The sequence below is a fragment of the Camellia sinensis genome, chromosome 4 (genome assembly GCF_055761805.1).
Source record: "Camellia sinensis isolate YWXY chromosome 4, ASM5576180v1, whole genome shotgun sequence".
NCBI classification, from domain to species: domain Eukaryota; kingdom Viridiplantae; phylum Streptophyta; class Magnoliopsida; order Ericales; family Theaceae; genus Camellia; species Camellia sinensis.
Window position 1 is genome coordinate 27,354,713 of NC_138964.1, and position 11,723 is coordinate 27,366,435.

Sequence of the window (11,723 nt, forward strand, 5' to 3'; positions counted from 1 at the left end):
TTAAAGTGCTGCAGAAAACAACCTGTTTGGATATAATAAATTGTAGATAATTATTTTGATAAGCAAATCAAGTGAAACCAATTGGGTTTGAAACTTAGGATATATTAGATCATATCTGGAGGTTATTGGAATTTTTCGAATAGCGTGGAGTGGGTTTTGTAATTTTCAAAGTTAGCGAATAGGTTGGGAAGGCTTGTTTGGAATTCTGTTTTATCTTAAAGTCACAATTAATTAAGTTTTGACCGGAACCCATGTCTTGGGTGATTTTAAACCTTGAAGAACATGAACTTAGGTAATATTTAAGAGTAACGGTGAGTTGGGTTGAGCCGTGTTAGTGCGCTTTAGTTGAGGTTACTTAGTTCGTATTCTTTAGTATTTTTAAATTAGTAGTGACGTGTAGTTTTTATACTTGGTTCAGGTCACTAGTTGGACTTTTACACTCTATTCGAGGATTATATTATTTCGTTTTCAGGTGAGTAGTTTCATGCTACGTATTTTTATAAATGTTCCCCTACCCTGAACTGTTGGAAAAATTAAATTGTTGTTTCATGATTAAACTGTTTTGATAAATTATTATATTATCAATTGAATCAAATTATTTCTGAAACATGTGTGAACTTGGCATACTGTAAACTATTTGTTTTGGTATCATGTTTATAATGATGAACTACCATGTTTTGCGAAACTGATGTGTATTGATTATTGGGACCATGTGTGTATTTAGTCCAGGGAAATTATTCCACTGTGTGTGTGTAACAAGCCCGCGAGGGACCTCGCTACAGCTCGGACTCGATTTGTAGTTACGGTTCTAAATCTGAACCAAAGAGTCCAAATCCGGCAAATCGTTTTGAGAAAACAGATTTTTTTGAAAGAAGTGCCAAACATGGACTGCTTTGCCAGATACAGAGTCGCCACCTAAATATTTTATTTTGGAAAATTTAGGAAACCCTGGCTCGTTGCCAAAGGCCACGTGTCCGTCATCACCAAAGTTGCCTCGGCTCGGGAACTTGGGTACAATTGGGGAAGGTCACTTCGTGAGCACCCCCGCTCGCCCGGTCATAGACTGGCCTCTACTAACCATAATATCTATTTTTGAAAACATTGTATGTTCTTATTCCGGTTATTAGCCTAGGTTACTATGTGATGCGCACAGCATACAAGTATAGACTGGATCGCCTGAATTGGAACAAAAATATTTCATGTTCGCTTTTTTGAAAATGGTTTGCTACTTGCAGGTAGGCTTAAAACATTTGATGATTTATTCCAATCCAAGTAACCCAACCTTCACCCACAAGCATTCAGGCAGTTATATCATATAAGCAATTAGCCTCATAGTAAGCATGCTATTCATGGCATTCACTCACACGCATGGAAGGATGCTAAAGCATAAAACTTACCGAGTACTCCAAGCCAAAATAGGAACTCATTAGAAATCATGCATGAATCCTAAGTATACAGAAATGCCTAATGCAACACATGCAAAATGCAACTATAGCAGGCTCGGCTATTCTAAACATGGCATATGAGATGAGACAGCTAACATGTATTCAACTTGGGAATTGAAAGTACAATGCAGTTAGTATGATGCGCCGAGCCCGGTGCATGCAAAACAGATGAATGAATGCAAACATGCCATCATACTGTATGCTAATTGAAATATGCCATAATCTAACCATCATAAGCGGATAAATAAAAGGGAGAAAGACGTGGGGTTGGAAGACATACAACACACACACGCACACTTATTACAGTTGTGCCCTCGCGCAGAGGGTCCGAATAAATAATACAGTCCCAAATGAAAGAATATTACAGTCCAAATATTACAGCCCAAATAATGTACAAATTTCTAATTAATTAATGAATTAACTAAGAAAGCGGTAAAACTGGCATGCAAGCCAGGGACTGCCTTACTTCTGATGGATGATGCATGTCCGGGTTGTCTTGCGCGGAAATCCACCGGGATGCCCCAATTAGCCTCTGTTTAGCAGTTAACCTTGGAAAGCGTGCTGAGCTCCGAAAAGTTGCTGATTCTTCATTTGCTGCAACAGAGAGCAGGAAAGGGGCATAGCAATGTATTTTCACAAATATATGCATGCCTCGATCCTCGTGCCACCAATCACGCATACCGAGGCATGATGGCCGAGGAGTCGAATTGCACAATTTAATATGGGATGAATGCACATGAAAACATAACAAGACCTAACTCCATCATGGATGATCCGGAGTGTCGGTGACTGGGGAATTGAGATACGTTCCGTCATTCGGAGTACGGAACATACCTCGTTTCCCGTGCCCGGGCTAACTCCTACCCGAACACGATGCAATATGCATGATATGCATGAATGCAACTAAGATACAGCCTAGCATGCACAATGCTATGAAAATGAGATGCCTCGAAATGCGTGCACACAGGCACGTAAACTGAGGAAATACATAAATGCGATCTAAGATACAACCTAGTATGCACAATGCTATGAAAATGAGATGCCTCGAAATGCGTGCACACGGGCACGCAAATCGAGAAAATGACATACGCAATGCAAATGACATGGAAATATGATATGGGCTTACACTAACATGAGAGAGCCTCAGCCACACTCACATGAGAGGCCGATAGATGAAAATGAAGTGTCTCGAAATGCGTGCACACGGGCACGCAAACCGAGGCAATGGCATACGCAATGCAATGGCATGGAAATGACATATAGAATGCAACATGGACTTATACTAACATGAGAGAGCCTCAGCCACACTCACATAAGAGACCGATGGATGAAAATGAAGTGCCTCGAAATGCGTGCACACGGGCACGCAAACCGAGGCAATGGCATACGCAATGCAATGGCATGGAAATGACATATAGAATGCAACATGGACTTATACTAACATGAGAGAGCCTCAGCCACACTCACATAAGAGGCCGATGGATGAAAATGAAGTGCCTCGAAATGCGTGCACGCGGGCACGCAAACCGAGGCAATGACATACGCAATGCAATGGCATGGAAATGACATATAGAATGCAACATGGACTTATACTAACATGAGAGAGCCTCAGCCACACTCACATAGGATGCCGATGGATGAAAATGAAGTGCCTCGAAATGCGTGCACACGGGCACGCAAACCGAGGCAATGGCATACGCAATGCAATGGCATGGAAATGACATATAGAATGCAACATGGACTTATACTAACATGAGAGAGCCTCAGCCACACTCACATAAGAGGCCGATGGATGAAAATGAAGTGCCTCGAAATGCGTGCACGCGGGCACGCAAACCGAGGCAATGGCATACGCAATGCAATGGCATGGAAATGACATATAGAATGCAACATGGACTTATACTAACATGAGAGATCCTCAGCCACACTCACATAGGATGCCGATGGATGAAAGTGAAGTGCCTCGAAATGCGTGCACGCGGGCACGCAAACCGAGGCAATGGCATACGCAATGTATGCCAATGACATTAAAACATGATATGGGCTTATACCAACATGAGAGAGCCTCAGCCACACTCACATAGGATGCCGATGGATGAAAATGAGGTGCCTCGAAATGCGTGCACACGGGCACGCAAACCGAGGCGATGACATACGCAATGCAATGACATAGAAATGGAAAGCAATCATTCTAATAGAATTTCAGCACTAAAATATGGGGAAAACAGTCCCGAAATGAGGCGAAATGACACTAAATGCATGGAATTGTCCCGAAATGCGAATTTAGGCACCCGAAATGGCCTATAGCTATGCCAAACATGCACAATATGGACATGTAATGCAAAGAAAGAAGCTAGGAAGTCCCAAAAAAGGCACTTTCACAGTTATAAACATGGCCAAACAGGAAGCATAGGTAGGGCAAAAATGGCATGCAAGAATAGGGGCCAGGAGAGGGGTAATGAAGCAAGTGATATAAGCAAAATCCAAACTGAAACATTTCCTTCTACAACATTGAAGAGGGACCAAAAATATGAATGTTTACAGTATATGGCAAACCTCAAATCAATATACAAACATGCTAAAAATGCAATGCAAAATGAGGCTCAAAAGTGGCTATAACATGAGGTATGCAAAATATTCACCAAACAGCCAAAGACCCTTAATAAAACATGTAGAATGGGCCAAAATAGGACTATTTACAGAACTATAAAATGGCCAAAAACAAAAGCATGATAGGCTAACTAAACATGCAAGAATGGGGAATAAAAGAGAGATATAACATGAAGTGGCATATGGAGGTCCCAAACCATGAAAGGACCTAAATGAAACATGAATAATGGACCAAAATAAGCACTTTTTCAGAACTGTAAAATGGCCAAAAACAAAAGCATGGTAGGCTGCCATTGCATGCAAAAGTGGGACCAAAAGGGGAGTATAAAGGTAAGTACAACATGGAAGTCCCAAATGGTGTTGAGCCCTTCTTCAATGTTGGAGAGGGGCTCAAAATAAGCCTATTATCAGTTTACAACATCCTCAAAAACAGATTACTCATGGGCCAAAAATAGCATGCAAGATTATGAAATATAAGAGGATCAATGAAGCAAGTGCATCATGGAGGGCTCAAACAGGGTTGAGCCCTTAATGAAAAGTGAAAATGAGCTCAAAAGAGGCCACTTTCAGTTAGGGCTGGAGCTTGAAACAAAAAGCATATAGGGCTTACAAATGGATCAAGAAAAAGGGTCAAAAGAGGAGAAATGTTACTCACCCTTGAAGACTAAATCTTTTGTTGCTTCTTGGACCAATTTGCAGCTCCTTTAGCCTTTGAGAAGCTCTCCTTGTTGCTGGAAATGAAGTGGTGATGGTAGAGCTTGGTGGTGATGAAGAACACAAGGTATAGGACTTAAGGTTTTTTAGGAAAATGAGAAGGATGGAGGGAGATATGGATCTTGAGGCTTGAAGAACAAATTTTCTAACCCCTATATGTGATGCCACTAGCTGGTTATAAGGGCCAAAAAGGGGGTGTAAAGGTGTGGGGAAAAGGAGGGCAACTTTCCCCCACAAAATATCCCCTGGATATTGATATTTTCTGGGGGATAAAGCTATACAGCTGTAAAGTGAACAGTGCAAGGATCTCGGCCGGCCAGTTATTTTGGTTGCAGGTGGCCGGCCGGCCACACCCCCTAGCCGGCCGGCTAGGGGTCAAAAGGGTCAAGCTGATTTAGTGGTCGGCCACCACATGATGGTGTCCTCCCATGTGTGTACATCACAAATATGTGGTTCAAAGTTCAAGAAAGTTGGTCCAAGGTGTTCAACATTAGCCCGGAAAGAGGGGTTCAAAAGGGTCAAATGGAATTACTGGCCGGCCATCATTTTTTAGGGTCCTCCCATGTGTGTACATCACAAATATGTGGTTTGGGTTTGAAGAAAATGCCCCCAAGGTGTTCAACATTAGCCCGGAAGGAGGGGTTCAAAAGGGTCAAATTGAATTAATGGCCGGCCACCACTTTTTAGGATCCTCCCAAGTGTGTACATCACAAATATGTGGTTGAAAGTTCAAGAAGATGGCCCCAAGGTGTCCAACATTAGCCCGGAAGTGTGAAAAACGGGCGCCGGAGGGCGTCGGAGGATGTATAACTGGTTACTGCAACAATTACTGGCCTTTCACCCTTCAGTGACCTCCCTGGTGATAAAACAGAGGTACCTGCCAAAAATGAACGAAAACCGTTGCAAAACGAATGCTCGGGGACCAAAACACGCAGTTCGGGGTCCCGAAAATGGGCTGTTAAGCACCGAAAGTGGCATTCGGCCACGAAGTGGGTTTCTCAGACCCCAGTGTCCCTCAAAAGGGAGAAAATAGGAAGTATGCCAAAAATCAAAGGAAACGGAGATGGTTAGGCGGTCCCGAACCGAGGCACACGGCCAACGATCCCGAAAAATCGGAAGCCGGACTCCGAAATGGGAAAAATGGCCTACGGCCACCAAATGTAGCCCACGGACATTGAGAGATGGTCTACGGGACCTCTCCCTCTCCTTAGGAAAAGAAACAAAGAAAACCGAGCCTGGTTCGCAAACCGAGGCAAAGCACAAAAGAGGGTTCGGAAGTCCGGAGGCAGGGCTCACGGCCGTAACTCTGAAACTTCTGAACGAGCACATTATGCAACATCACCAAGTGCTCAATCAGTGACGTCTGAGTCTTAAGGTCGGTCAAAAATGGGGTGTCTACAGTTGCCCCTCTTTGACAGAACTCGAAAGTCATAAGTGCCGGGAGTGAATGTCAAAGCCCAGAGACGACCCATTTTTGACAAGGCCAAAGACTTAGACAAACGTACAAAGTAAACAAAGATGTGCCCGCAGGCATGCCCGCAGGCAGGGGGGGCAAAATGCAAAGCGATATGCAAGAAGCCTAACATAACTCAAAGATCATGCAAATGCAGCAAGCTGTAATGAAGCAAGTATTCGCAAATAGATGCAACAGTTTTAAGCAAGAATGCAAAGCGACAACTACATTTCATGCAGTTTAGAATGCAGAGGATTATTCAATCCCCGCCACGTCTCACACGGAGAAGATACGATACCTGCGCGATTCGTCTGGTCGCACCAGCCTCAATTGAACCGTACATACAATATCGTGCCTGTAAAAGAGAGAAATTGCAACAAGTACAATATGCTACCAACATATATCCAATGTGATTCTGGAAGTTTGACACACGCAGTGCCGGGTGAGTGAATGCATCGCAATGCAAGAGTGGAACATGCGTGACAACGTATGCTCAAACATAGAGGTATGCCAATATCAAGAAATGTGCATAAAAATGTGAGTATGCTCATGAGAATGCAAGTTATGTGCATGATAGTACAAAATGAGCATGAATCAGGGTGCCCGTTTGTCATGAAGTAACGAGCACGGAAATGCGTGTTTCGGCGAAGGTAACTCGATCACGGCCTCCGATCCGCTTCCCGGAAAGGCTACAACTCATTCAAAAAGGATATACTTCGATTTCGATGAATGATGATGAGACATATGTCAGAGCTTGAAGCTGAAGTCCCGGCGGAGCTATTTCGCGACCGGAAGTGTACTTTTCTTAAACTTTTTCAGGTCCCGGGAACTCCGATCTTCCTCAAAATTTGCCGGGAGCTAGGTGAGCCTGTGAGGGACATGGCCGGCCGGTTATATGGGAAGGGGGAGGTGGCCAACCGGTTTTCCAAAAAGCAAATAGCTGGCCGGCCAGTTTTCCAAAAAGGAAATGGCTGGCCGGCTAGAAAAAGTGGCCGGCCGGCCATATGCCCAAATCCGAGGGCATTTTGGTATTTTCACCTCCTTTTTGATGCTCCTTCAATCCAAGACTTGGGGCCTATATAATGCAGCCGAGATCTCTTCCTTTCTTGCCTCCTACAACACTTTCTTCTCCAGATCTGAGTTCCATACGCGTTTTCCAACGCCCCACGCAAGTTGTTTCCGCAAAAACATTCAGTTTTAAACACTTTGAAGCGATTAAATTTCGGTTTCGGAGCTTCTTTTCTCATTTTCGCCACTTGAGGTAAGTTTGTCTCAATATTTGGAAGATTTTCTCGGGAGTTGACTTTTGTTGACTTTTTCATTTCCCAAGAGTTGACTTTTGTTGACTTTTTCCAATTTTGGCTCATTTTCGCTCACTTTTGCTCCTTTTGCAGATTCTTTGAAAATGGCGGGCAATTCTCCCCACGGCGGAGGCTTTCCAGGTGCCGGAGACGATTTTGATCCCATGACTCTACCCCCGAGGACCCGACCTTTTATTCCCGGGAGGTACAATCCGCCAGCACATGTCCTCCCTCGGGCCGTCTTCCGTCACTTCACTAGCTTTGACGAGCGAGCACCTGGGGATTTGCTTCTCCGAGAGCCAGAGCATCACCTCTCTCATGAGGCCCGAGAGGTATTTACTTCATTTTCTGTATTTTTCGTACATTTCAGCACCTTTGCCATGCTTGAACACGCAGTTTAGCTTATGACATAGTACTTTGCTTGCATCCTGAACATGTAGTTTCAACACTCGAATTTCTGAACACTCGGCTCATTAATTAATTGCGAACGCACAGTACACATTAGTTAAGAGGTGATCACACGGCTCAAACACTGATTTGTCGAACACACAGCCCGAATTCGAAAGTGAACACACAGCCCACACTTTAAATTTTCTGAACACACAGCCCATATTAGAACTGTGAACACGCAGCCCACGCTAGTTGAAATTTGAACACGCAGCCCAAACTTCAAATTTTCTGAACACGCAGCCCAGGTTAGAATAGTGAACACGCAGCCCACGCTAGTTGAAATTCGAACACGCAGCCCAAACTTCAAATTTTCTGAACACGCAGCCCAGATTAAATAGTGAACACGCAGCCCACACTGATAGAAAGTTGAACACGCAGCCCAAACCTCAAATTTTCTGAACACGCAGCCCAGGTTAGAATAGTGAACACGCAGCCCACGCTAGTTGAAATTCGAACACGCAGCCCAAACTTCAAATTTTCTGAACACGCAGCCCAGATTAAATAGTGAACACGCAGCCCACGCTAGTTGAAATTCGAACACGCAGCCCAAACTTCAAATTTTCTGAACACGCAGCCCAGATTAAATAGTGAACACGCGGCCCACACTGATAGAAAGTTGAACACGCAGCCCAAACTTCAAATTTTCTAAACACGCAGCCCAGGTTAGAATAGTGAACACGCAGCCCACGCTAGTTGAAATTCGAACACGCAGCCCAAACTTCAAATTTTCTGAACACGCAGCCCAGATTAAATAGTGAACACGCAGCCCACACTGATAGAAAGTTGAACACGCAGCCCAAACCTCAAATTTTCTGAACACGCAGCCCAGGTTAGAATAGTGAACACGCAGCCCACGCTAGTTGAAATTCGAACACGCAGCCCAAACTTCAAATTTCCTGAACACGCAGCCCAGATTAAATAGTGAACACGCAGCCCACGCTAGTTGAAATTCGAACACGCAGCCCAAACTTCAAATTTTCTGAACACGCAGCCCAGATTAAATAGTGAACACGCAGCCCACACTGATAGAAAGTTGAACACGCAGCCCAAACTTCAAATTTTCTGAACAGGCAGCCCAGGTTAGAATAGTGAACACGCAGCCCACGCTAGTTGAAATTCGAACACGCAGCCCAAACTTCAAATTTTCTGAACACGCAGCCCAGATTAAATAGTGAACACGCAGCCCACACTGATAGAAAGTTGAACACGCAGCCCAAACCTCAAATTTTCTGAACACGCAGCCCAGGTTAGAATAGTGAACACGCAGCCCACGCTAGTTGAAATTTGAACACGCAGCCCAAACTTCAGATTTTCTGAACACGCAGCCCAGATTAAATAGTGAACACGCCGCCCACACTGATAAAAAGTTGATTATACTGAACACACAGTTCGTACACTTCACTTCTGAACACACGGCTACTTCATTTTATTTATATGCAGCTTATTTCACTTCATCGGCACATAGCCCATCCCATTCCATTGGCACGCAGCCCAGTTCATTTCATTGGCACACAGCCCATTTCATTTCATCGGCACACAGCCCATTTCATTTCATCGGCACACAGCCCATTTCATTTCATTGGCACACAGCCCATTTCATTTCATCGGCACACAACCCATTTCATTATTGACACATGTATTCATTCTGAATGCAGGTTGGTTCCCGCAGCGTACGGGGGTATGGTTTCACCGCCGCACGGGACTGGTACGCTGAGCTCCCGGAGGCCGTCCGAGATTTGGTAGACTTGGCAGGATTCGGGGCTTTCTGCGTTGGGTTGTCCCGTTGCTCTGCCAGGAGGACTCTGATGGCAGCCTTGGTAGAGAGATGGTGGGACACCACCAACTCCTTTCATTTCTTTGCTACCGGGGACATGACCATGACGCCTCTAGACTTCGCTGTATTGACTAGCTTGGACATAGAAGGTTGGCCCATCCCCTATGATAAGGATATGGGCGAGTGGGAGGCCGCTTGGATGTATCTATTGGGGGCTCGCCCGCCCATTGACAGGGTTTCTGGGAGAGTCCGATACACTTGGTTCTCTTCCCACTTCCGGCGGGCGGAGATGGTGCCCGAGACTCCTGAGGAGACGGAGCAGTACGCCCGTGGTTTCCTTATGTTCCTCTTCGGGACTACTCTGTTCGCCGATAGAGGGAACACAGTCGGGCTATACCTGCTGAGCGCTCTGGTTGACCTATCACAGGTCCATCGATATGACTGGGGTGGCGCCGGCCTGGCTACCCTTTACTTTTATATGAGCGCGACCTCCCGCGGGCGGGGAGATTTACTTGGCGGCTACTGGAGAGCCTGGGAGGTACTTTTCTGTCCCCTTGATTTACACTTCTGCTCTTCATTACTTGTACATTGCACACACAGCGCACTTTTACAGTCTGTATTTTGCTCTCAGCATTTCATACTTACATTCTGCACTGCTTTTCTCAGCTATGGGTCTATGTATTCTTCCCAGCATTGGCCCCAGAGTTGGAGGTGGCAGGGCTTCCCATGACCCCATACTCACTAGTGTTCGAGGGCCCGCACCGGCCGAGACCCCGAGAGACCCTCATTTACCTGCGACAGTACTTTGACACTGTGCGGCATTCGGAGGTACTTCAGAACTTTCAGTTCCTTTCATTTTCATCTTTGATTTGCTCTGTATATTCCTGATTTCTGATTGGTTTATGCATTTATCATCCGCAGATCTCATGGCAGCCTTGGGCGCCCCTGGGTGATGGTCTCCGACTTCAGTATACCGGAGGGTCGGACATCTCCCAGTATAGGGTCCTGCTCGAGGGGCCGGTTGGCAGGGCATGGTTTCTGGGGGAACGCTTTCTGCGCCAGGTATGGGGGTATCTTTCTCAGGATCCTCCTGCAGTACCCCCAGTCAGTATGCGGACTGCTGACAGGCTCTCTTACTCGGAGGTAGTCGGCGCTATGCTGGGTAGCGATGCTTTATTATATCTTGAGGAGGGGGACTACGCCACTTACCGTCACATATATTTGATGCCTCCATTGACGGGAGCTCGCACCCCGATGACGAGGCCTGCTGGTATGTCATCCTCGGGCCAGGCCCGGGCTCGGGCTGCAGACGCCCCTTCTACTAGTAGGGCTGGTACATCTAGAGGTGGGGGTAGACCGGTTCCTCCAATTCCGTCGACTTATCCTCATCCTGGATGGCCAGATATGCCGACTGAGTTGATGGCGTGGCAGTATGGGGCTATCTCTCCGACCCCGATCCCGCTAGAGCCTCCGATGCCCAGTGATCGATACGCCATTGATCCTGACTCACCGCTGCTATGCTCCACTGTTTTTTTTTTTTTCATTCATCATTCAGATGTTTAGACATTCTTTTGTTCACTGATGATTATGAGCTCATATTTGCAGCCACCGCGAGGGTATATGGAGGAGGTGGTTGGACTGGTGGCCACACTCGAGGGCATGGTCCTGCGTAGGGAGGCACAGTTGTCTGTCGCGGGCATTCAGGTATCCTTCAGTTTTCTGGCATTTATCATACTTCTGATGACATGCTGATTTCTACTGCATCGATAGACTACTTGTGTAGAGCACATCTGACACACACCCCACTTGGACACTGTATTTACATGCACCTACTTCACGTAGCTTTTGCTTGTATCTGCATCTGATGTATATATTTGGACTGATGTATTTGAATTGAACTCTTTGTTTTCAGATGCCTTCATGGTCCGGTCAGCCGCAGGCCAGGCCACCTGGGCCTCCTTGGGGAGATGGGTCAT

At 45.8% G+C, this 11,723-nt stretch overlaps 1 long non-coding RNA gene across 1 annotated transcript; it reads left to right on the top strand.

Moving 5' to 3' along the window:
* The first annotated feature begins 10,002 nt into the window (after positions 1-10,002).
* Positions 10,003-10,776, top strand: LOC145823282 (uncharacterized). The gene is made up of 3 exons (XR_014365570.1): positions 10,003-10,285; positions 10,414-10,575; positions 10,669-10,776. It is a non-coding gene; the product is annotated as an uncharacterized LOC145823282 (long non-coding RNA).
* The last annotated feature ends 947 nt before the right edge of the window (positions 10,777-11,723 follow it).